The 26022-nt window shown below is 38.4% G+C and overlaps 1 long non-coding RNA gene across 1 annotated transcript in view; it reads left to right on the forward strand.

The window, feature by feature from the left end:
- Positions 1-25806, forward strand: part of LOC311436590 — a 90660-nt gene extending 64854 nt beyond the window's left edge. The window contains exons 2-4 of the long non-coding RNA XR_014692957.1: positions 21520-21977; positions 22852-22904; positions 25118-25806. This is a non-coding gene — a long non-coding RNA (uncharacterized lncRNA). The remainder of the gene's footprint in view (positions 1-21519; positions 21978-22851; positions 22905-25117) is intronic.
- Positions 25807-26022: the final 216 nt, after the last annotated feature.

Below are 26022 nucleotides of genomic sequence, written 5' to 3' on the forward strand. Positions count from 1 at the left end.
TTGTCACCCATCTTTAAAGATCGTCATACCTAGGGTTTGATTTGGGATCCTGTCTCTGAGTGATAACTAATATATTTAGTGGTCTGAATGAAGCTTCATTAACAAAATTAGGCTTACACTTTGATTTATATTGTGCACTTCTAGCTTCATTTGAGCATCTCATTTGTATTTCTCAGTTTAACCACCTAATGGGCTACAAAGTTCAAGAATTTGTCTATAATAGTTCCCAAATCTATTTTTAGGTCAATGCCCTGATGTTTGTTTTCCATTCAGTAGATATAAAGTGTCTCTTTTTTTTTTTGATCCAAACTCATCAGTCTACATTTATCTGCATTTGTCATCTACCAGCCAGGTACATTCATTATTTACATCTCTGTGTATTGCTTTGCTTTTCTGTTTGCTGTTCTTCCTAAACACAGCTCATATGGTAGTTGGGAATAATCCACAAACTCCCCAGATCACTGTTCTTTTCTGCTTTCAAGAAAAGAAACATTGAGTCCTGTACAATTTATGAGGTTATTTATGTCAATATGGATGAATATTGGTAAATCACAAAATATTCATTAATTACTATATGTTCATGAATTGTCAACCAGAATTTATTGCTCACCAGAAATCTGTGGAGAACACATTAACCTCTCCAACATTTGCTATTCTTCAGTTGTTTGTTGTTTTTTGTTTTGTTTCATTTTAGTTCCTAAAATGATTGTCATCCTGTCACAGAAAAGAACTCAGCATGATACATGTATGTCTGAGACAAGTAAGCAGACATCTCAAATCTCAATAATCCCACTTGAAATGACTGCTTCAGTGCAGTTGCTTATCTGATGAGGAATGGGATTCTCTCATTAGTGAGACTGTATCCCTATGCATTTAAGTACATACACTATTCAGGTGAATGAACAGAAACATGAATACTTTCTGAATGGCTACATGTGTGAACATTTATTTTACCATATGCCTGCTCACACATCACTTCATCATTCATTTTGTAATCAGTTTTCGACTACATAATTCAACTGAATCATATTTTACTGTTTGTAGAGGCATAGAACTCTGATTATAAATCAGTCTCACCTTGTAGATATCAGCCCTGTATAAACCTTTTTTTGTGTTTGGGCTTCTATCCTTGTTTATCTTTATCACTGCACTCCCTCAGTCTGATCCAAAAAAAAAAAAAAAAAAAAAAAAAACCACTGGTGATCTAAAACTGTGGTTTTGTACTGCTTTCCTACAGTATTATATTGCTTAAATAGTGTTCTGGGTATGGGGTGTTTGTTTTTAACTTCTGCTTTCTCCTTTTTTACAAGGAGGAAAGGCCTGACTCCTCAGCTGACTGTGCCGCCAATTTGGAGATTTGGAAAAACTTACAGTTCAGAATGTTTTTTCTGATACTGAAGTTATTCCATTCTTAGCATTCTTAGCAGTCTCACCTGTATGATTTATGTGGTGTTATCTAGGAATTCACAAGCCAGCATTATGTTAAGTAAGTCCTGGAGATAGCAAAGTCCACCTCTCACTAAACAAAGATAGACTGATACAAGCAATAGTAAAATGAATGTATGGAAGTTATCTAAAATTTGAAACTTTTTTCTTTACATGTTTAAGTCACATATTTTCTAAAGCAGTTTTAAAAATACTGCAAATACACTTTGTGCACACTAAGTTATTCATGGAAAAAAAAAAGGACTGTGTAAATGAATGAACCCAAAAAGAGTGCCAGTTCTGAGCCATTTCAGGGAATTTTTTTTGTGCTGAATGATGAAGGGAATATATAATTCCAAAAGATTTGGCAGACAGACCAGGTCTGCACAGACTGAAGGTTCAAGAATAAATGAGACACGATTGTTACCAAAAAATGCAAACCACACAAGTAAGATCAACTGTAAGTTGTTCTGACTCTAGTCATTGTATTACCCTTGTGCAAAGCCTCTGCTATAAGCTGAAAAGCTGAATGGGTTCTCTTTCTCATATATTGGAAACACATTGATTGTGCCTTTAAAAATAAAAATAAAAATAAAAATAAAAACCAACCCTCAGTCAACCTAGGATATTACGAGCCATTTTCTATTTCTTTGTTCACATGAAATATCTTCTTATTCTGAAATATGCATTTTCCTTGCATACTGTAATTGCATAAATAATTTCTTAGGGAAAAAGCTGAAGTATAATTTTAACTTTATTTAAGCATGCGTTTTAATATTTATAACACATTTAATCTAGAAGGCAGTTAGATCCAAGCAACTTTGATAGAGTGATATTGATTTGTTCAACTGCCCTAAGCAAAATGGATAGTATAATTTCTCTTGTTGATTAGTAAATGCTCTGGCTCTGCTGGCTTTATTTTTTAAATAGTTGACAGAATGTTTGGGGGAAACAGAAAATGAATTATTTTTTGAGAATAGCAGCATTAATTTAAACTTGTTTAAATTTATTTTGGTTACATTTAGAACTATGATTACTGCAAAGCTTAGTACATTGACAGAATATAGGGATGAGGTTTCCTAAAAATGTGGTAGTTCCTTTTTACAGAATATGAAAGTTATTTTAGAAAGAACTAATAACTGTGAATTAGATACAGTGGTGTCTATAATATTCATACACAAAAAAAAAAAAAAAGTGAAATTTATGAAAAAACAGTCATTCATTGTTCCTCAAAACTGAATTGAATCATTAAATTGCTGCTGGAACATTCTCAGCAGGCTTCAAACGTACTTTTCAATTATATGAGCGTCATTCACCATCTGTCAGGCCCCATATCTGGTCATTTATCTATATGATGACTCACTGCAGGGTGCTATCAGTATCACCATTACTTTATTTAATGAGCACCCTGTCTATTTGCACCCCCCTTGACAGCTTGTGTCCATATCATTCATTCATTGTCAGCCTACCATCAGCATAGCAGGAAAGGCATCTCTGGCTGCTGCCTCATGACAGCCTTGTGCCATGGGTAACATCTGTTCTGCATTGTCCCATCACTGCTGCGTCTGTTCTCATTGCAGCACCAGCGACTGCAAAACTACTGCAGCTGATGCTGTCACACTATTTCTCCCACAGAAAGTGATGTTTCTTTTGATCTTGAGTAAAGACAACCGTTTGGCACAGGGGAGGAAGAAAATGAGATACTGATTCACATAGACCCTCTCTGTGGAAAGTGTCAGAGAAGTTCTGGTGCAAGGTAAAAATGAATGGCACTCCCTCATTCCTCAAGTAGTTCAAATTGTTTCACAAGGGAGAGGATTCCTCTTCTTGCTCCTCCCATGTAGGGGGTCTGGGGTTTGCTTACACTGTGGAGCAGAATTCATACCTGAGAATATTATGGATCATGTAGTGCTGAAACAGAGAAAGTAAATTGCAACAACTAACACAGGCAGGATGTCTGTAGAAAGCTTAGAAACTGAACTTCGTGGGCAGAAGTGCGAGGGTTGTAGATAGTTTTTGAAAAGTAACTTTTGCTATTAATCATTGTAATTTCATGTAACTCATGTAATCAAAATTCTCACAATGAATCAGCACAAATCAGTACGAAGTCATTAGACAGGCACCTACTATATCTTTCCAGGTAATCTTGCAGTGGTATGCCATCTCTTTTCCCTAGCCACCCAAACCTAGGAAAATTCAGAAATAATTTCCTTTGAAGTCAGTTCTACTCTCTTTCTAAACCATATATGAGTAATCATTCTGGATGCAGTTACACAAAGGCTCTTTATTCTGTGTGATGGGAACCTCCTGGCAATATATATATATATATATAAATTTTATATATATATGTATTATTCCCAAATGGAATTGTTAATCAAGGAACAAGGTCTTCTAGCTCCAATAGTCTCTAACTATTCATTTTCTGCATAAACTTTCAACTTTCCAGTGGGGCTGGTAGAAGAAAGGCAGTTTGGTGTTTTTCCTTTTTTTTTTTTAAAAAAAAAAAAAAAAAAAAAAAAAACTCATTTGAAATGAACTTTTATTTGGTTGCTTACATTTTACAGTGGCATAAAATAATGTTTCTAGCTGTGTACATTGAATGTATTGTTTAAAAATGCAAAAAGATGGGGGGTCAGCTATTTAAATGTTAATTTAACTGGTAGAATGAAACAGAATGTAAAACTTAATGAGAAAGACCTATCTGAAGTGGGAATAAGAGAAGAATGATTACAACTTGCAGTGTAGGTGGTAAGATTTAACCCTGCTGATGGGAGAGGTTAATATCATTCTCATTAATAAGGAAGAATAATAAGGATAATAGCATGACATATGTGTAGACCCCCCTCTGTTTGCTCTCAGATTGTCATAAATTATGACTCTCTGTCATTGGGTTAATCAAAGTCCACAGACCCCAGGAGAAGACTTTCAGGACTTTTCCTGTCCTGGCTTGTTTCCTGCCTCCATGGCAGGAAGAGTCACCTTGGAGTGTGAATGATCTCACTGCATTGCCTCAGCATCCTCCTGTAAATGAAGGAGCAAGCAAATAAAAATCTTTTTCTTCTCAGTTATTTTAAGCTAGATACTCAAAAACCTAAGTGCCTAAAATATAGGAAGCAATTAGTATTCCAGGAGGGGATGTCATGAACACAATACTTTACCTTATATAAATGAAGTAGTTAATAAATATAGATGAGGAGATACAGTTAAGCTATGCAGAAGAAATGTAAGAGATTAATGTATGATAATAAATTTCCCTTGATGTAAGGAACTATAGCCAAGGAAGGAAGAGTTGTCCCAACACTATTAGATAGACAAATATGGATGACAATTACTGGCAAAGAGTCTAAAAGTGGAAAATTCCATCCATCATTAAGTGATTATATCTGCGGTATTTGGCTCGTATTAATAACTGACACATGTAGCTGGTCAAAATGGAAACTGCCCCACCAAACTGCAAATATCAATGTCAGTATAAGAGTACATTCAGTGAGAAAATCCACAGAGAAGACATGGAAAAAAGAAAATCCAAACTTCTCTTCTTTTTCAGCCCAAAATTGCTTTTCAGAAATCTTCTCCCTACTGTAACAAAAGTAGAAATTAAAAGGAAGAAAAAAAGTCATCCTGGGAGCCCAGATGTAACCTAGGCAACTTGAGAAATGTATGAGAAAACATGCACAGAATACACCTGTGTATGTGCATTCTGGTAGGTACATGAAATAAAAATTAGTTATTTCCTTCAAATAAACAGAACAACCAGTTTTGAAGCATCTGTTACATGTTGTTTTACAAAACTGGCAAACAAAGCAGCATTTTTAATGCTCCCATAATTTAAGCAAATATAAATGTAATTGCCTTGAATGAGCTGAGATTTCCTTGGAGTACTCTAAGCAAATACATTCTTTTTTCTAGCTAAGATTCAAATGAAAGTAACTCTTGCTCAATAATAAATAAAACAGACTAGTTAATCAATTGCTTTCTAATTTCTTAGGTTTTGTGTTTCTTTTACATTCCTAACAGAGTGAACCAAACCAAAACCAAAGGCATATTAAAACATCTAATCTTTACTAGCTTTGTGTATTCATTATTCTTTATTATGTAAGGAACAGTAATTTATTTTTTATTTTTTTTATAAAAGGATTATGCAATTGTGTCTTGATTTTGAAAAATTAACTCCATTAAATTCTTAAAAACGTTTATAACTAATGTCATAGCCACATGAATTGATGAACCGTAAATCTTATTGTTTGGTGTGGTGGCACAGTAGCTGCATAGCTGCAAGCCAAATTACCCATTTTGCAAGCTATTGCTGGTACAAATCCCTAGCCTAGAGCATCAGAAAGATGTTCTTCAAAATCATAAATACTAATAACCTTTCTGTTAGTAATCTAGCCAGCCTCTGATAATTTAGTATTCATCTAGGCAAGACAAAAGCTCAAAGTTAATTAATGAAATGAAAATCAAATTATGCTCACTAAAATAGGGTATTCCCATAAAATCACCTATGACGCTCAGTTTGTGTGTATTTAAGACAGGTACGGCCTGCCATGCTTCACAGTACAAAGCTGTGCCTTTTAACAAAACAATTTATATCAAAAATCAAATGGAAGTGTGGGAACCATAAGAGAGAACAGAAATTATATAAGTTCCTTTTAGCTAATAAAAGGGCATACCTGAGATCTCCTATTGCCTTTTTGTTGACACACTGACTACTAACGGACAAAGATTAGTTTTTTCAGTCCTATGCTTCAACACAGTTTTGCTGCAGAAATTTTAGTTAAAGTTGCACATGACTGAGAAGTTAAATGCCAACATTGTGTAGGAGCTCCATCCCAGCTTAGTTTGTTTTTAAGCAGCCAGCTGACTTAGTCAAGAATTCAAGCTTTCTCAATCAGGATGCTATTTTTCAGTAAAGTAGTACATGTAACCTATTGTTTAGTACCAGTGAGATGTAGACATGTCACTCAATTCTGACGTTTTACAACTATTCTCTTAATTTATCAAAAATAGATGACATTGATTAGACAAGCATAGAGCTACCACCGAGTAAGGGTTATGTGTTAAAGAGCCAGTGCAGTCAGCCAGCAGCACGCTTGACATCTGGTGAGATTTCTTGGCATTTATTAAATATCAAATCATGACATTTAGGAAGGCAAAAGCACTTAACCCACTTCTAATAAGCTCTCAAGATACTATTGCCTATATGAGCAAAACTAAGATAGCTGCAAATGTGTGTGTATACACACATATAAACACACTTATGCCAGAAGCTAGAAAATCACTAAGATGTACACTAGCTCCTGTATTATTTAGCATATTATTACTCATTTATAATCTTCTTTCTTCAAAAGCTCATAACATGTACAACAATGCATCAAATTTGCCCGTCCACACCACTTGGTTCTGGGCTGTCTGCTGACACGTGATGTCCATACTGGACTTTGATTTTTTTATGTGTAAATGTAGTCATACTCCCTTTTAAAAATTGCTAACAGACACTCTGAAAATAATCGGAAATGCTTCAGAATATTAAAAACATAAACAAAAACCAAAGCATCAACAATTACTCTTTCATGTCTTTTTATGCGCAAGCTTGCTTTTTCAGGATTTAGGTTGTCAGTCTTTCTAAAATGGTATTATTGCTCTGAAATGAGAGCATAACATTAATGTCAGAATATCAGCAATTGGCACACAAGATTTTGACCTGATACATACTGAAAGTTCATTGAGATATGGAGTGTTGGAATGATATGCAATATCATATAGGTAATGCACCTTGAGAAAGACCAATTTGCTTGTTTTGTTGTTGTTGTTTTTTTTTCTATTTTTTTTATAAGTTTAATACAACTTGACTTTTGAAATTATTTCTAGCTTAGGAGTGTGCTATATCAACCAAGAGGCATTGTTATACCTGAACAAAACATGTAATGCAAAGAAAACGTATCGCAAATAATTTGTTCTGGATATGTAATGTATTATTCTTACCATGGACTATTTTTCAACTCTAGTGTTGCTTGTGAATATTTGCTTGTAATTCCCAATGATGTGTATTCTTTACTGATATGTAGCTACTGCGTGGAATTATTAAGATGCCATGTGAAAATATATGAGTAGAAAAAGAGAAAAAAAAAGATACGCAATAAGGAAATGGGCATAGGCTGGTTTTTTATTCTTAGATGAAGAAAGCTGTCTTGAGAGCTCTGTCAGAAGTTGACTTGCCAGAGAAAGCTTTTGCAAGTCTGGAGATCTTTTGCATATATTAGACCAGTGGGCAAAACAAAACCAGGCTTGCCTTCATTGTAGTTTTTTTTTTTTTTTCTCTTTTCTTTTCAATATCCTTTAAACAAATAAGGAATGGAGATTTCCACCAAAACGATGGTAAAAAGCAGATTTGAAAAAGACAGCATCTAATTATTGTATTTGTCAATACTAGTGGGAGCTGGTAAACATATCATGGCTGGTAAGCTAATAATGTCTTTCCATAGTTGATCAAAGGATAATCCAAGTGTAAACAGGTGAGTAGACTTTTGTGAAATTCTGGAACAGTCTCTGAGAGTGTCAGTGATGCTTTTAAAGGTGGACACAGATCAGATTGTAGTATGCGTATGCTGGACAGGAGAGCCAATAGAGACTAAAAACTAAGAAAATGCACTTTTCAATATATAATGCACCAGTTACCAGGTTTGTATTGTATTGTATATACCATTGGTACTGGTTAGGAAGCCTCACTGTTGATTTGGACTCTAGGAGGGGATAAGACTGCATGAAACTAGTCCCTGAAAGGGATTAGAAACATCTTCAGGAGTAACAGATCAGATTCTCTGATTCAGTGGCTGCTGGTTAGTATTCATTAGATGATTGTGATTCCTAGAGGGCAGTGCCCTGGAGTTTCAGGAGTCTCTGGTATGGCTACAGGTAGCTTTTGTGATGAGTCTGGCTCTGTCAGGAGCCAGTAACAGAAACCAGACATAGTAAACTCACACATTGCAAGTGACATTAATGGCAATATAGAAGATTTTTGGCTGTGCTGAGACATTACCTATTCAGTGCCATCACCCCAGATTTAAAAGCTGATCATCAAAAGCAACTGAGATAGAACAGACGAAAAATAAATTCACAGGATTCTTTATCCCAATCTTAATTGCAAGATTTATCATAGTCCACAGGGCATTGCAAAAATATTAGCAAATCTCATAGAAAGATTAATAGATACCCAGTAATAAACTTAGTCTCCACATTATACATAAAATTAAACATGAAGTTTCCTCATGAGTTTCAGATTATTATTTAAGTACTTGAATCATTATTGCTTTAGTGTTTCAATTTTGCAAATTTTCTGTTTCTGCTTTGGCTTTAAATGAGATCAAAATTGTTCAGCATGTTCTTGACATCCTCAAGGTTCATAAAATGCTCAGAGCTGTTTTTCCATGCCACGATGGATATGAGCGCTCATTCACCAGCATCTGCATGCCTCGCTCCTCACAGCAGAGGAGCCAGAAGCCCCTTGAAGTCCTTTGCTTCATTTCACACAGCTGTTTTCTGAGCGAATCACCATCCCAACAATTCTGAGTGCAGTCCTGCTGCTGTTATGGCAACCACTAAATGGTCCCAGAGTCAAATGAAACCAGTGCTTAGAGCAAAAATAATAGAATAGGAAGTGTTCAGGGTTATGCTTCCAAGAGTGCAACCCACAGACAACTCAGGCATCCTACACAGTGTGCAAGCAGAGTAAAGCACCTCATGAGTCCCAGTGTGGTAATACAATTATTTATACATTATCCAAAACTTACTCTTGAACATATGCATGGCTCAGAACTTTGGATCTGTCTCTGTTTTTTATATGCAGACCTGAAGCCATGTTTGGAAATAACCTGAGTTGTTCTTTTCTTCTGAAATGTGGTAGTAACAAAACCAGCGTTTTATATTTTGTCCTCTGTTTGAAGAGCTCAGGGTAAGGCAAGTGGCATGTATTAATATATATATTGGTCAGAGGACTAAGTCATCCTTCAGGCTCTTGACATGGTTTGGTAGACGTGCAGCATGTGGCTATAGCACCCTGTCACCAAGAAAGGCTCTTCATCCAGTTTTTCATCCAGAGGTAGCAAGGAATTCTGAGAGATTTCCTAGGAGGGCTGGAGGTGAGCAAAGAGGATAATCTATGTGCTTTAGAGAGATGTGAAACTGTCTAATTTAAAGAGGCTTCTGATCTCATGTCACCAGAGGTGTAGCAGCTTTATGACTACAAAGAGGGAAAAATATTTCTCTTTCCCATAGACTGAACTGGCAAATAACGAATGTTAGTATGACACGATGGATTCAATGGCTATGTTTAATCCCATTGCTAAAACACATTTCATAACTTCTGACAAGAAACATCCATTAACTGCTCTTCCTACCCTTAGGTCATTTCTTTCTGATGGCTTTAATTAGACTTTGAAAAATGCACCGATCTTATTGCATGACATTTTCTGTGAAATTCCTATGTGAACAGAATTTTAGCAAATGCTTAAAGATAATTCATCTTGTTTGAAACTATGAATAAAACAAACAAGTAGAGATATCAGAGAAATGGGAAGAAAAAAAAAAGAAAAAAAAAAAAAACAGACAAAATTATGTAAGCAACCCTATTTCATAATTGACAGATTTCCTACAAGCAAAGTGATCAGTAGAAGTGATTTCCAGAGGATCTTAAGTTTATGTATAGAAAGGGCCTTGCAAAATGTGTCAAGCAGCGAGAGTGGTCATCAGTTTCAGCATGTTTACTGAGATTTGCCGATTGACTAAGATTCTCCTTATTTGTCCTCTAGGTGCTACTTTTTGGGAATGTACTTTGCAAGTATTACCTGGAGTAGAAATTCCCCCAAAGTTATGGTGTGTAGCTATTAGTAATGAAGTAACTGATAACTTCTTATGAGATAATAGAGTTGATGGTATCTGCCCGTCAACACTCATCCCCTTTTCCTATGGATGCGAATTTTCCAAATCATGGAATATTTGTTTGAAGAGTTAAAATAAAAATAAAATGATACATAAATAAGCAAAAATTACAAGAATAAGCAATACAAACCTACAAAACAGCACACGACAACAAACTGATAAGCTACAATACTTGCTTTAAATTTAAGGTTTCATGAATATGCTCAGATTTTATCGTGCTTACTGTTGTTTATGGCTCTTATGCTGATTAGCAGATGCTTAAAATCTCTGAAGGCTTGGACTGCATGACTAATTACTTACTATATGTCCCAGACTGAAGAGAAGCTGGAAATAAAAGATTTGTGCTAGGCACCAGTCAGGCCTTATAACAGAAAGCACATGAGGTTTTCCAAAATATCAGTCTTTGTATAATTTTTTTTTTGTTTGTTTGTAAGAAAGAGTTCAAGACCTGGTCACATTTCATTCTTTACTCCCTCATATTTCAACATCTGCTGAAACTGATAATGTTTTGATACAAGCTTTTAACTGAATAAAATCTTCAGGAGAAGCGCTGGAGAGAAATCAAAGTAGCAGCCATACTTGTAAACAGCAAAGCTGTTCGCTGTGTTAAATAGTGTTTATATAATGTTTATGTGCAGTTTGACACTGATGCATAATGACTATCTTACCTAAAAACACAACCAACCAAACAACTCATTTAAGATGGAAACTTCAGTAAGTACCTCTGTCAGATGTTTGAGAAATGCTGTATTTAGTAATGACTGTATTCTTTCATGGACACCTTCTGTTGTTTAAAATAAATACATCACAAATCACTATCAATTGGTTAATCTCAGGGAGGAAATCTTTCTTAACTTTCTTAACCTTATAATTTAGAGGTGTTTCAGTGTATCTATAAGTGCCAGCTTCTGTGCAAATGTATATACAGCACAGGAGAAGCACTATCGTGGTCTGAATTTCCTATTTTATATATTTTTTTACCTATTTAAACTAACATTTTCCTTGAGTAATGAACAGAAGCACCTATCTTAAGCTAGTGTTTCTAATGCTGTTATTGAATAATCATGGTTCATGTAATGCTCTGTTCTATCTTATTTACCATTGCTTTTTACAGAGTAGGTTATTCCTGTCAGTTCAACTTGGCATGACCACTGTCAAAACTAGGCCCATGCTCTTTAGAGCTCCTTTGCTCATCTTGATTAAATCACTTCTATCTATCTTCAGTTCTATGTTGTCTAACATCTTAAGTCTTAAATAAAAATAAAATACAAAAATCCTTAAGTGTGTAAGGTGGATCTGCATGCTGGAGGTTATTGCTCCAAAGGTTCTTTGAAGGCAAGGATCATACCAGATGTGCTAGAGGCAGATTGATTAAATCATGCTGGAAGCAGTTGGAAGTTCAACTAGTTAGATTTTCCTCTCAAAATATCTCCCCACCCATTAGGGCTTTGGGTAGCAGTAATATCAAGATTGTGGCTGATGAGCTCTTTTAATGACACAGAGATAGAACCTTTGCATGGACTATTTTGTGCAGCGTGTTCCTAACACTTAATGGTAAGATTTGGAGTACTGTCAAAAACAAGGAGTGTCAGACTTTTTCTGCTGTGTATGTTCATGCAAGCATGAGAGAAATGGAAGGGAAATACATTTTACTAGCCAATAGCTGACTATTAAAATCTTCCTCAGACTGTAGAGATATGGACTAATGTTGGACTTTTGTCTTTAAAGGGTTGACTTTATATTTTTAATATCTAATCGTCCTAATGAATCTTGAAGATGCTACATGCAGCTATCCCAATTTATTTCTTAATGAATTTTTACGGTTGTCTTACTAGTAAGCTGGAACCATTCTTGATTGAGTTAGTCTGTATTTAAAAACATACTAGAAATAACAAGTAAGCAGTATAGAAAATCACAAACCATAACTTAACAAGACTTAGGTGGCATTCTGTATTATATTATATGTCTGATTTTTATGGTGGCTCAAGTTTTTTACTACACTCCATCTTGATGAAAAAGGGCATTGTTCATACCTAGTGACACTGCTGCCTGCTTAGCTTTACTTCTGCACTGAAATCAAATGCTTTCCTGCCTAGATTTTTTTTTCAGAGAAAGAAACAGGCCATTTAAATGCACAGGAATGGATTCAAAAACTACAATGCTTAAAGGGATCTTTCACTTAGAGGACAAATCTGTTTTTATGTGTTTTTATGTTCATTATTTGTTATTTTTTAATATTTATTTATTTATTTATTTCACAGAAAAGAGGAATGGAAGCTCTTATGGCTTTTGATGTCAAGTTTAATGCACAATTGCATGCTTAGTGACAAATCGGCAGTTTGATAAGAGAAAGAAATGTTCAAATAATATATATAACTCATTCATTTATTGATTCTCTGTATTGACACGTCCTATATTATATATGGTATAAGGTCTGTGTATAAAACTATTTTTAAGAATTTGTACTTAATAGGTTACTTCAATATTGAGTTCAATAGTAGTAGTAGTAGCAGTAAATGTGAACATCTGTTTAACTCAAGGGAAGTGTTGGTTTAATATCTAAGAAATGTTAACCTGCTTGTCATTTAGAAAGAAAAACTGAACAAATTTCTGGCTCGGTAGCAGCTGTTGCTTGTCTCTGGAGTTGCTTCCTTCTTAGGCAGGCCTATTAATGGTATTTTGCGTGTGCTTAAATTTTCAATATTTTCAAAATTTAAAGGTATTTTGATTTATTTTTTTTTTTTTTTTTGGCTTAGATGTATAAGAAATTAAATGGTCAAAAAGTTGAAAATGGTCATTAATATAGGTGTTTGAAATGAGCGGTATAAATCTGTTAGTATTTAGGCCTCTGCCTGCTCAGAATTTGCCTATATGCAAATTTCAAAATTGAGCTAGCTGAATCATGGCAAAATTCACTGTCCTTCTGCTGCCTTAGTGTATTGTTGCTTCCACAGGGCCACTCATCAATGTGAAGTCTGTGAAAATGCATGTGAATCACAAAAGTGTTAGTTTTTTTAGCTACCAGAGAGATTTCTTTCCATTTTGTTAAAGAAGTTTGCATGTGAACTGTTGAACAATTCAGCGCATCAGTCAATACATAGTAAAGATACTACTAGAAACGTGGAATGGGTCACAAGCAGTAGGAAAGACTGAAATTACAATTAGTAATTCAGCAAATACTTATATATGTGTTCCAAGCTTATGAATTTTTGATGCAGGAGTAAAATTTCTTTACTACTTATACAAGTATAAACATAGAATTTGAGAAATGACAAACTTGAAACAGACTCAAATGTTAGAAATGAAAGTAATGATGGAAATAATGACCTCCTTTTATAAAAAGGCCACTGCCATTTTCAGACCTGCATGCTTTCCTGGAAACTCTCTTCATTAGCCTTTTATATATATATTTTTCTGCCTTTTGTCTTATCGTGCTTTATTATTTAACACATTTCTTATTCTAACAAGTAGATGGCATCAAAATTCACCTTAATGTTTCTCCAGAAATAAATACAAGACAAGACAAGATCTTTATGTGGATTTAAAATCTAAGAGAAGCGAGAGTGAAGTGCACAAGTAGTAAGGCTAATCTACAATCAAAGAGAAAATAAAGGAAATGTAGAGAGCAGAGATGTAGAAGAACATGTAGAAATGTAGAGAACCATTGTTCAAATACATTTTAGGAAAATATTTTAATCCTCTTTTCAAATTTTCACGTTGTTAAAGAAGTGACACTTCTCTAGTTCTGATGTAGCTAAACTTTAATAATGAAATTAATGACAGAAAACATAGTGCATTGGGTTTCTTGTCAAGCTGGCACACAGCTTCTCTCTACTTTTTCTTCTTAGAAGAACCAGCTATAAGCCTGATTACTTATGAGTTCCTCTCTCATCCCAATATAGTAAGAATAAAAAGTGAGTAAACAGCTGTTATGGTCATAAGAATCTAGCAATATTCCACCCTAACAGGTGATGAAGAGGTCTGGGGATGTTTATGAAAGCTGGAGCATATCAGGGTATCAGTAGCAGCTTACAAAACAGTAGCAAAGGCAGACAAGGCATGATAATCAGCATGTCTCTACTGCATATAGTGGTAAGTCATTGCTGCTTCATGATGTCTTGACTGGCATCTTAATTTTCTTCATGTAGTGGATTTAACTTAGATTGTTTAGAAAAATACCTGGCACCAAAAGAAATCCAAAGCTCACTGTGCTATTAGTGCATCAGATCAAGTCAGGAGTTGCGAAGTGTTTTACTTGCTGTTAAATGGAGATTTTTAGGCATGCCGCATGATGCACATGACATCTGCAACTTGACAGTGCTAGACAGCAAAAAAACAAAAACAACAACAACAAAAAACTCATTCCAGTCCTGAAACAGATTTTTCTGATAAGTTAATTCAGCATTAAGTATTTTTTAATGCTATATAAAATAGACACTATTAGAGAAAAGGGAATTATTATTATTATATCTTACTTTTTAGACACCAATCACTAATATACTGGAGCATGTACCGGAGTATCTATGTGTGTATGGTCTCCAGCAAAGATTGCTACTTCAAAGACAGCCTTGCACCTCAGGGTATGCTGAGCTTCTTCTGTTATCATAAGGAAACCAGAAACATATCAAAATGATAGTCATTAAAGCTAGAAGGTGTCAGGGGATAGCTAAAAGAAACTTCCTACTGCTTGGAAGCCACATCACATTGAAAATGTTTGAGTTTCAATTTATGTGCAGGAAGGTAAGGCAATGACAAATGGCCATTATTACTATCTTATTTCAGATAAATTTGATTAAAAAAAAAAAAGTGCTCCAAACAATTATATACTATAGTATTAATTTGTTAAATGGGTATCTATTTGTCAATAATTGTTGCAGAAAGGATATTGAGGCAATGTCACACGAGAAAAAACGTCATAGTTGGATCTGTATGAGATGGCATGCATTGGAACGAGTTTCATGGTTTTCACTGGGACTTGCTCAGTCTCCCAAGGTGGTTGTTGCTTATGAGGCTGTTAGGACTGATTGGAATATGCTAACCAGGTGCAGGCATAACATCCTGTTTATCTGTTAAGTTCCTGTGTTCATGTATCCTTGCATAATATTTATGAAGTATTTCAGTGGTTTTCTACCATGTTTTGCACTGTGTTTATCTTTCTGTCACATAAACCAATATGGAAAACAGTAGGTAAGGAAGGCAAAGGAAAGAAGGGCTATGTCCTACCAGTGGTAGTCACTTCCCATGAGAACCACCACAAGAACATCAGGGTTTGTGCATCATCTGAACAACAGCTCAGGAACAACCACATGGGATTATAAGGGTTGTTTGTTGTTACTTTTGCTTTATCTGAAGAGTTGATTTGGTTATCATATGTAATCAGTTGGTTATACTGATTTCTTCTACTTGAGAAAGCTCTAAATGATAAGTGCAGAAATTTCTCTATCCAGTCTAACTCACAGCACTTTAGTGCTCAGTGCTGTTTGATGGTTACTGCTGTCCACTTGCACAGAAAAGCAAAGACAAGCTCTAAATCTAGAAATTTCATGTTTTTCTGTTAACTAGCTCTTTTAAATTATTTATTTATTTTTACTGGCAAATACTCCTACCTATAGACTCTGTAGCATGTGGGAATGAAAAACTTCTGGATAATCAGTAGTTTAAGTAAGAGCAGGTAAGTAATAAATGAAACGTGAACAGAGGCACCTACTCTGAGATGCTTCCAGGCTAAAAGACAGACAAAATTGCTCAGAAAGATGCAGGAGATATCGGTGGCTTTCTGTATGTACAGATGAATGTCAGCATCAAGTTACAGAGAAAACGTATTACTCTCCAGGAGAGTGGCTATTTAGAACAATTTTTCAAGAAGGAAGTCTGGGAGTCTTCTTAATGGGGAGCAGGAGCCTGAGCCACCCTAAGAGCAGGGCAGAGAAAGAGAATGAAGATGGAAAGTAAAAAATGAAACAGCAGACTGACAAAGCCAAATGGACAAAGCAGAAAGTGACAGAAGACAACAGGACAAGAAATAGAGATGAACTTTTGATATTCTTGCAGGCTGAGGTGGGGAGTTCCAGCTTGATTTAGTAGGGGCTGATTGAATACCATTCCTTTTTCCCTCACAATGATTTCTCAAGGAATCACAGAGTACAAATGATTTGCAAGCAACCTGCAGTTAGTAGAGAAAAGTTTATAGGGAGATGGTGGGGGATGGGAGAAGAACAGAAAAGGAGAATAAGTGGGTCCTTCTCTCCCCATACATAATTGTAAACATGTCACTTGATATCAAATCAGAAGCAGCCTTCATGCTTTTCATGTGGCTACGACAACAAGAAAACAATATTTACCCAGGAAAATATGTTTTTCTCTTATTTTTCTGTGTTGTTCTTAAGTGGTAGCTTGCTGGTTAACTAAAAGAAAGCTTGGTTAAAATTACTTTGATAAATTTAAGGACCTGTACATGAAACAAGTTTGGTTATAACTACCTCTTTTGGACTCTTATAGGTGACATTTATGTTTGCACTTTGATTTTTAGGTTGTGCTTTCCTTCATAATGTGCCTTCCTACCTAATGCCTTTTCAATAGGAGAGTCTCCTGAGGTGGTCTTCTCCAGACCCTTAAGATCAGGTCTGGAAGGTGGAGTGATCTTTAATATCTTCAAATTTATGTTATTTCTGAATTGATAAGGACATTTTTGAAGAGGTAGATTCTAAATCTTTTGTTAATGGTAAGTAATACATTACTATGCAAATGGTGCCATTGAATTTCCTGTGCTGTATCTTTTCTATCACCTTACTTTGGGTCTCAGTGAAATGTGAACTTGGATTGCTTCCATATGAGTCTGAACTATTAATTATATTTATGTGATGGCTTATGCTCTTGCTCATCTTTCATATGTAACATTGCTGCTTTTGCCAGGAACACATGGGCTTGGAGTAGAGCCTGGTTTGTATTTGAACTCTGCCCCAAAACTCTGTTCCAATTGTATGTGAATGGTCTTCCATAGTTGCCCCAGCAGAATTAATGCCTTACCTGACTTTTTCTGCCATATTCAGATACCATTGTTATTCTTCTTTTCTTAGAGTCCCACCTTTATTAAAATAAAGTAAAAGTAGCTGCAAGATAGTAATTTCATTTTTAGGGCATCTCTTTCACCATAACGACCGGAAAAAATAGCTCTGATAGAATCACAGAATCACACAGAATTGTCTAGGTTGGAAGAGACCTCAAGATCATCGCGTCCAACCTCTGACCTAACACTAACAAGTCCACTAAACCATATCGCTAAGTTCAACATCTAAAGGTCTTTTAAAGACCTCCAGGGATGGTGACTCCACCACTTCCCTGGGCAGCCCATTCCTTGTGAAGCAGCCAATGCCTCACAACTCTCCCAGTAAAGAAATTCTTCCTAATATCCAACCCAAAACACCCCTGGAACAACTTTAGCCCATTCCCCCTCGTCCTGTAACCAGGCACGTGGGAGAACAGACCAACCCCCACCTCACTACAGCCTCCTTTAATGTACTCATAAAGAGCGATAAGGTCGCCCCTGAGCCTCCTCTTCTCCAGGCTGAACAAGCCCAGCTCCCTCAGCCGCTCCTCATAGGACTTGTTCTTCAGACCCCTCACCAGCTTCATTGCACTTCTCTGGACTCTTTCAAGCACCTCGATGTCCATCTTGTAGCAAGAGGCCCAAAACTGAACACAGTACTCGAGGTGTGGCCTCACCAGAGCCGAGTACAGGGGGACTATCACTTCCCTAGACCTGCTGGTCACACTGCTTCTGATACAAGCCAGGATGCTGCTGGCCTTCTTGGCCACCTGAGCACACTGCTGGCTCATACTCAGCTGACTATCCACCAATACTCCCAGGTCCTCCTCTGCCTGGCAGCTTTCCAACCACTCATCTTCCAGCCTTCCTGGACTCCTCTGCCCTTCAGAACTGCCTCCCAAGGGACTCTACCAACCAGTGTCCCGAACAGTTCAAAGTCAGCCCTATGGAAGTCCAATACAGCGGTTTTACTGGTCCCCTTCCTGGCTTCTCCAAGAATGGAGAACTCCACCATTTCATGGTCACTCTGCCCAAGACAGTTTCCAACCACCACATCTCCCACCAGTCCTTCTCTGTTTGTGAAGAGAAGGTCTAGCGGGGCACCTCCCCCGGTAGGGAGATGCCAGATGTGTCAGGAAGCTATCTTCCATGCTCTCCAGAAACCTCCTAGACTGCTTTCTCTGGGCTGTGTTGTGCTTCCAGGATATATCAGGGAAGTTGAAGTCCCCCACAAGAACTAGCACTGATGATTTTGCAACTTTTGTCAGCTTCCTGTAGAACTCCTCATCAGTCTCCTCATCCTGGTTTGGCGGTCTATAACAGACCCCCACCAGGCCTTGTTGGCCTTCCCGCTGATCCTAACCCATAGGGACTCAACCTTATCATTCCCAGCCTCAAGTTCTGCGACATCAAAACTCTCTCTGATATAGAGAGACACACCACCACCCCTTCCATGCTGCCTGTCCCTTCTGAAGAGCCAGACATTGCAGCACTCCAGTCATGAGAGTGGTCCCACCACGTCTCCGTGTTGGCAACCAAGTTGTAGCCTGCCTGCCTCACGATGGCTTCCAGCTCCTCCTGTTTGTTACCCATGCTACGTGCATTAGTGTAGATGCACTTCAGTTGGGTCATTGCCTTCTCTCCCAGCCTTGCCATTGTTCCCCCTGGCACAGCTCTAACAAGCCTTGTTTCAGCCCCATCCCCCTTCTCACCTATTTAAAGCCCTCTCAATGAGCCCTGCCAGCTCCTGGCCCAGGATCCGTTTTCCCCTTAGAGATAGGGACCTGTCTGCAGCCGTCAGGTCGGGCGCTGAGTAAAGCACCCCATGGTAAAAAAACAATAAAAAATTTAAAAAAAAATCTGTGTTGGCACCAGCCTCTGAGCCATGTGTTTATCAGGTGGGCTTTCCGTGTCCTCTCTGTACCCCTCCCTGCCACCGGAGGGATGGACAAAAACACCACCTGTACTCCCGCTCCATCCACTAACTATCCCAGTCCCCTGATGATCTTCAGGCTTCTCTCTTCAATGTCATTACTGCCAGCCTGGACTATTAAAAGAGGGTAATAGTCAGAGGGGCGAACCAGGCTGGGAAGCTTTCTGGCAATGTCCCTGACCCTGGCCCCAGGGAGGCAGCAGACTTCCCTACAGGTAGGGCCAGGCCGACAAATAGGTCCCTCTGTTCCCCTGAGAAGGGAGTCGCCCACAACAATCACCCTTCTTTCTGTCCTGGTGGAGGAGGCGTGGAGTTGACTTCCTCGCCCTAGGCATCCTCCTGGGAAGACTTTCTATCTCTTCCTCAGCTACTGGTCTTCTCAAGCTCCAGGGCCTCAAACCTGTTGCGTAAGGGCACCTGGGAAGGTGGGGCTGGTGGGGGAGGACATTGCCTGTGATGTCGAGCAGGGACCTGTCTCCATTCCTCCTCAACTCCTAGGCCCCCTGCCTCTGCCCGACAGCAACAGGGCAGGGGGTCCACCCCCATTTGGGGTGTCTCACCCTGGCACCTGTCCTTCAGGCCGTGCAGGGAGTCGCTCCACAGGTCTATCTCGCGTTCACACTCCCTGATATCCCTCAACCTCTCGACCTCCTCCTTGAGTTCTGCCACAAGGTGGACCAGGTCGTCCACCTGCTCACACCTCACGCACACAGTCTCTTTGCCCCCTGCAGGTGGTAGCAACAGGCTCAGGCACTCCCTGCACCCAGAGACCTGAACTGCCGCGGTTTTGAGGGGGCAGTCGGTCTGGGTGTGTACAGACTTCCTGGAGAGCACACTGTGCCTGGTGTACACCACTGCAGCTGAGCTAGCGGTAGACCGCTGTTAGAGGAGGTGTTTGTATGCGCTGGAGGGAGCACTCTGCCCTTCCTGCTCACCCTGCCTGCACGAACTGCTGCGCTAACTGCCACACCTCTCCCTTTTGACGTGCCACGCCCTGTTTGCCCGTCCTGTTTGCCGCACTCCTGGTCGCTTGCGCTCCCTAGGGGCAGCTTATAAACAGCTGGGGAGGGGGCGCTGCTGGCTCCGCCTGCACCTTCTTCTCGCCTCGTTCACCTCCCTCACGAGGGTTGCCGGGTCCTGGTGGCTCCCTCGAGTGGGCTCAGTGCCGGAAAATTTAGCTCTGCCTGTTGGATCCCCTGCTCCACTGCAGAATGCATCTGCCCCAGAGCCGATCGCCTCGGCAAGTGGCCAAGCATGTAGGAACAAGACCCCTCAAAAGTCCATTGCAGGATGAATAAGTTGACTGTCAAAAACATTGCCAAGGAGCAACGTGAAAACATTTTCTGGGATCTTGTTCTTGCAGAACAGTCTGATGCAGAGGTAAAGTCAAAATAGAAAAATAAATAAAATGCACTATCTTTGCAACAGAATGAAACCATATGTACAGGACAAGGTCCTATATTTATTTATACTTGAGAAGTCTTAATAACTTTTATAGTGCCAAAGATGTCAAGGATTAAATTTTAAGAAGAATAGAAATATTATTTATTATGAAATCGTATAATATATATACATATATATATAGGCATTATAATTTGCCAATGCTTTGACTTCCTATGTCTCTTTCTTCCTTGTAGCCTCCAGCCAAAATTGGAGAATTCTGAAAATTCCTTTTATTTGTCTGGATTGCACAAGAACAGTCTACTTCAATCCCTGTATCCAAAATCCCCTCTATTCCAGGCCTGAACACCTGGAAGCATTTTTGGAAAAGGGTGCTGATGGAACTATCTTTGTATGAAAGTTTTCACTCACTTCCTGCACATCCCTGGAGAAGTTTCTGTCCATGGGGGGTGATGTGGGATACTTCCTTTCTCTGAATTATCTCTGCAGGAGGTGGTGGTATCTTATTTCTGGCACTATCCACTAATATGCAGGCAAATGGAAAGGCAACCTTTGGCCCAAGAGTGCAACAAAGCAGAGCCTGCAGCTTCCACAGGGAATGCTTCTGAAGAAAGTCTTCTGTTTGTGGTCAGCAGTTCACCATCATGCTGCCTGCTTCCACCACATGTATGGGGTGGATGCTATGGAGGAGAGTGGAACTGGCTGTGTAAGGCAGGGTAACACTGATGGTGTTTCTGACCTGGAAACAGCCCATGTATCAAAATTCATCTTTCCCCTGCAGCAAGTGGAGAAGACCATGGTGGAGCTGGCTGCCCCCCTGAGGTCCATGGAAGACCATGATGGAGTGGATACCCACAATGCGACCTGTGGACAGCCTTGAAGGAAGCTGAAGCTTGTGGAAAGCCCACACAGGAGTGGTGGGAGCTGTGGCTGTGTGGAGAGGAGCCCATGTAGGAGCAGATTTTCTCATGGGAACTGCGGCCTGTAGGGGACCCATGCTGGGGCAGTCTGTTTCTGAAGAACTGCACCCATGGAAAAGACTCATGCTAGACCAGCGAACTGTGGCTTATGGGAGGGCTCCCACACTGGAGCAGCGCATGAGTGTGAGGAAGGAGCCAGACACGAAGCATTTTGAACTGACAACACCCACCCATTCCCCATCCACCTGCACCACTTGGGGCTGGAGAGGAGGTAGAAGAATCAAGAGTAAAGTTGGGCCTGGTAAGAAGGGAATCAAAGGTGTGTATGTTTAATAAATTGATGGTACATTACATTAATTTTCCCAAGTTGAGTCTGTTCTGCCCATGATGGTAATTGCTAAGTCATCTCCCTGTCTTTATCTCAACCCATGAACTTTTCAATCTTACTTTCTCCCCCGTGTCCTGTTGAGGCAGGGGAGTGGGAGAGTGGCTGGCTGGGCATGTGGCAGCCAGCCAAGGTCATCTCGCCACAGCGTCTAGACATTTAGGCATGTATATTATGGTATTTTTCTCACAGGAATACAACTAGCAAATTTTTAAGACTTGGTAACCATATTGACTATATAAACACGACTGTTAGCAAAAGCAGGCTAGGGTTTGCTGAATGCTTTTATACATATCTGTGTGTAAAAACATGCACACTTACACACACATCTCAACTGCTTCAAATAAAGCAACTGAAAAAGTCTTTATTTTTTTTAGTAATAGCTTCACTGTGGTATCTGAACCAGACTGGTTTGACAGAAGTTTTATGAGTATCTGAATGCTAGGAATATTAATAAAGCCTATTAAGACATAGCAATTACTAGACATTTATATATACTGCTGTGGCTTATTTCATCTTTTTAATACAACTGATGTTTGTTATCTTTAGCTAAAAATAATAGTCATCTTTTACTCTGACAGTCCAAGAGAGTAATCATCAGGTTAAATACACAATATGTTAATATTATGCTAATGGTAAATGGAAGAGATTTTAAGTTTGACATTGCTTTTCACCAAATGTCCTGTGAATGCGATATACTAAAGTTGATTTGTTTTGTTTTGTTTTGTTTCTTTTTTTTCTCCCTGTGTTAGCTATAGGACAAAAGTTCAGCTGATACAAATTAATAACGCATACATTTTATTTTTAGCTCCTGCTATAGATCTTCTGTATCAAGATGTCAGTGAACTGAAAGGACAAAAGGTAAAAGCACAATGACAAGGGTAAAGTACCATTATTTTTTTTGAGGAAAAAATCCACAACTCTGACTCAGAATCCTTAGTGGACTGTGTCATTTTACTGTCACTATGTGGTTTCATTCTGTCTTCCATATTAATAGCGCTAAGAACAGACTCTCAGAGCACCTGGAACTGTTAATTTTCATTAGTGTTTCTAAAAGAACAGATGAGCAAAATGTTTTCCTATTTGCTGCAAATAAGAAGAAACATTTCACTACCCATCTTTGGTCAAGATAGGTTCTGGTCCCACTCTTCCAGGTGAAGAGTCACAAGAGGGACCTCTAGATTTAATAGACTAGCTGAAATCCATACAGTTTTTAATACTCTGAAGAGTGAGTTTAGAAAATATTACAGAATTTATTTATTTCTGTTTTGATTGGATTCTTATGGTGGTGCTACATAGCAAAAAAAACGTTTGTCAGATTGAGAGGGACTTCATTCACTGATGCACCGTTTAGACTACTGCCTCATGTAAAGTGAGATGAAAAGCACAGACAACATGGATTTAATTCTTCTCTTCTGTGAGGTCTGGGCATCTTATTCAAGGTGTTATAGATATGCTTCACTTTGGATTCACAAAGTGAAGCATGTGAAATCACTCTTTGAGTGATTTCTTTCAAAACTCTTTCTTTTAGCTTGTCCCTTCCCAGAGGTGGTCTTAGTCTTCAAAGACTAAGACTGGGATATGGGGGAGACAAATTTAAGACTTGCTTTTTCAGAGGGGGTTCAAGTCTACATCCTCTGTCTTCTGGGAGAATACCTGAATTATTGGGCTTTTGTGGAAAATTCTAATTTGGGCCAAAAAGTTCAAGAACCTCTGACCTGTAAGAGAGCCTTGAGGGAATATCCTTTCTCTTCCAGCACTGGAAAGGGAATGAGGAATCCCAGTTCCAGTGTGGGACGATGAAGTTTGCATTAACTCTATTAATGAGTTACATGATTGTGCAATCTACATGTTGTTAGTAAACTGCCATGCAGTATCAGGGATCTGATGTACAATATGCTGTGTCGTGTCAAGTTGATCGTAAGAGAGGGAAGTGCTATGCAAAGATGGGTGTTTGTTGTTGTTGTTTTTTTCTTTATTTGTTTTGTTTTTCCACTAATAAATAGTAATTTATTTTCAGCAACTGGAAAAGCTATAGTACCTTTTATATATAAATTCAAATTTTCCTTTAAACAGACTTTGCTTTTCCCCCAGAGAAACTGTGTCAGTATAGATGAAAACGGTACAATGCTGGGAATATTTCTGTGGCCTCATAACCTTAGATTTTTCTGAAATCCTATACTCTTGTCAGTCCTTTTTTTTTTTTTTTTTTTTTTTTTTCCTAGACTGATACTGTATACCCTGCTAGCTTCCTTTCTATTCCTGGAACCAACGTAGCTCTTTTTAGCTTCTGTCTACTTTCAGTTTCCATTAGAGCTGTGAGACTCATTCTCCTTCCTTTGTGTCCTATGGACTGTCCTCAGGCCACCTCATCTGGTCCCATTTACAGACGGAATTGCTAAATACCACCTCTGAACTGACACCTTCCAGATCTACCCATCACATTTGACCTTTCTCTGTCAGCCTTGTTTCTGTTGCTGCTGTGCTGCTGCCAACTCAAATTCAAACTAGCACACCTGTGTGCTAGTCTAAGCATAAGCTAGCATAAGCTCCAGAGTCCTGCACAGCTCCAATGAAAGGTGATTTGAGTGGCACGTTACCTCTCTTGCATCAACCCCTTTTAGTGTTAAACATGCAGCCAGAACTGCCCTGAGCAATGGTAATTTTTCTCTTTGCCATGGATGGACCTGCCAATTACATAGCCAAAGCTCAGCTGTACTATGCATGACACCAGTTTAGCAAGTGGGAGTAGAACAGAGCTGAGAAAGAAAGACCCTTTGCTCATGTGGCTGTGGAAAAAAATTCTGATTGCAGGGTCCTTGTGTGGAAATCAAAGTCCTGTGCTAATGAGGAAATTATTTCAGTGCAGGCACATATTTTCTGAAGTCCATTTACACTTTCAAACAACTTATGGCTTTAATTCTTGGTCATTATATTTGGCTAGTCCTTGCAAGGGAATGATGGCAAGGCCTGCTGTTATCACTAGGTACATAGCTCCAGTGTTAATACCACAGATTAAACTGTATTGCAAGTCGTGGTAATGAAGATTGCTGTGTGCTGCATTTTTATTACAGATATTGTACCGTTGTAATGTATACATCAGTGCTTCCTGTGCCCTTCCATTGATCAAGCTATGACATATGGAACTGTTGAAATAATTATGAATTGAGGATACAAGTACAAAGATCCTTCAAAATTGACTACATTTCTGTAATGCATAATTAAAACGTTCATGTCAGCAAATAACGTTGATTGCACTTGACAGTGTATTATGCTAGTGTTTCATTGAACTGGCAGAGATACTTGCAAAAAATGGTTATGTTTTTAATAGGAAGGGACTGGAAATCTATTTCCTTTTCTCACTTTGTCTCCTTACCTATAACGTGTCTTTGTACATATGGTAAGTATTGACACCTGGGACAATTCTGAAGAATATGTAAAATACATACAAAGAAAACAACTATTTGTAAACTCCCCTGGCTTTTTAAATGCAACCAGTCGAAAGAAAAGTGAGTCAGTTCACTGTACTTTGAATAGTGAATACCATTCTTTGCAATAGAACTTAAAATTGGACTGGCAACCCCAGGCTACAAGATAAACCAAAACACAGATTGTTTATTCCATGGAAGATGTATTCTAGATGTATCCTAGAAGATACAGTGCTTAGGACACTGTCTTTATTAAAGCCATTCTTGATTAATGTCAGTCTGTGGTCATAACCAGATTTAAGTTCTTTAACAATATGATTGAATAAAGTTTTCTAGTATATCCTGTCCAGTCTCCTCTCCTCCTTTATCCTTCCCATTATAGGTTCACTGTTTGTTTCTCTGATTTTCTCAGTCTGAAATTTTTAGTATGATTATCTGCTTTGTTCTACAGCTGGTCCTGCTGAAATCAGCAGTGACCTACTAGTCATACATTCAATATCTATTAATTCTTTTCTTCTTGGTTGGTAATGGTATTACCGCGCTTTATATCC

The sequence above is a fragment of the Aythya ferina genome (assembly GCF_964211825.1).
Source record: "Aythya ferina genome assembly, chromosome: 4".
NCBI lineage: Eukaryota > Metazoa > Chordata > Aves > Anseriformes > Anatidae > Aythya > Aythya ferina.